Source organism: Echinops telfairi, unplaced genomic scaffold (genome assembly GCF_000313985.2).
Source record: "Echinops telfairi isolate 266 unplaced genomic scaffold, ASM31398v2 ScPeMD7_2010;HRSCAF=2546, whole genome shotgun sequence".
In the NCBI taxonomy this organism is placed as follows: Eukaryota; Metazoa; Chordata; class Mammalia; order Afrosoricida; family Tenrecidae; genus Echinops; species Echinops telfairi.
The window spans coordinates 23,452,623-23,454,162 of record NW_022105908.1 but is presented as its reverse complement, the minus strand read 5'-3'; positions in this window follow the sequence as shown (position 1 = coordinate 23,454,162).

Here is a 1,540-nt window from a genome sequence, read left to right as displayed (position 1 = left end):
TGACACTAGAGGTGGCGTGGCAGTTACATAATCTCCTGTCAACTTGCCAAGGGGTGGAGGCTAGCTTTTCAATTAGGTTGCAGCTTGATGACCTCATTTGGAGGTGAAGCAGAGATAAATAGCTCACGCTGGAGGCAGGACACACAGATTCTCCCTGTGAGACACACAGATTCTTCCTATTGACAAGCTACATGGAGCTACACTGATGCAGCCAAAGCCCTGGAGCTGGAAAGCCACATGGAGACCCCTGCCAGCCCTGAGATGCTTCCACCGCCAGTGGATCCACAAGACTTTCCACCCACTGGCCTGTGATCTTCTTGCATTCGGCATCATTGCATTTGTTGCGTAAGTCTGAAGAGGACTTTATAGATTGGTATTGGGCATATGGGCTAATATTGGACTATGGACTTGATCTGGACTGGATTGAGATTTCTTAATATACAATTGCTCTTTGATATAAGATTCTGTCTTACATATGAGTGTCAATGAATTTGTTTCTCTAGTCCACCCAGACTAACACAGGTAGCATTTCAGAGCAGAGGATCATGGGGCGGTCTAATCTACACAGCCACTTCAGGAAGGCTGGGAGGTGTGGCTGAACTCACAGGAGTCCTCTTACAAACATTTCTCTACCCTTGAGAGGGTTTAACAAAAGAGACTAAGGTACTCCCTGGGAAAACAAAAGATGGGTTCCAATCCAGCTCGGATGGGGGGTACAAGGTCTGTTCCACAGGACAGAAGTGAGAGAAAGGCCATCGGCAGTGCTTGCTGACTCAGCTCTCAGGGCCTTATTCTGTGCCTTCTCATCACCATGGCACCCAAAATGGAAAGAATGAGGGTACTGCCTGGAGGTCTGAGAGAAGTACTAAAGATCACCTCCTCTCAGGGGAAATGTACTTCGAAGGAAGGTGTGGGAAAATCACTGGACAGGCTCACTCCACACAGATTCCTACCTGACTACCTCCTCCTTCCTTCCTTTCTGCCATGGAGGGGAGAATGTGAAACCCTTCATTCCCCAGCCTCCCTGGCAGTTCCAGGCGGCCTAGCCATGTGACCCAGTTCTGGCCAATGGAATGTCAACAAAAGTTCTTGGGGAATGGTTTCCCTTCTCAGCCACCAAGGCCAACCCTTGATGGGAGAGACAAATATGAACAGGACAGTGTGCTCCTTATCTCTTCTGTCCGCCCAGAATGCAGGTGTGAGAGATGGTAGGACACAAGGTATGGGAAACAGAAGGATTTCTCCCTAGTTGTCTCCCCTAAATATATGCCAAACTTAGCTGCTTGCCAATGACTATACACTTGGAGGTCATCACAAGTAGATCAGTGGTCATTCTCCCTAAGAGCTATCAGCCATCGAGACCAAGCAGACACCACTGTTTATCCCACAAATAGGGTCCACTCCCTTCTGATAAGGATAGTAGTTGTCTGTTTCCTTGTAGGAGACACCCGCCCAAGGATGACCAAGGTTAGGCTGCCATCATGAATCTAGGGTCCGCCCATCTTGTCACATGTATACCCCTAGACCTTCCCATTCCTAT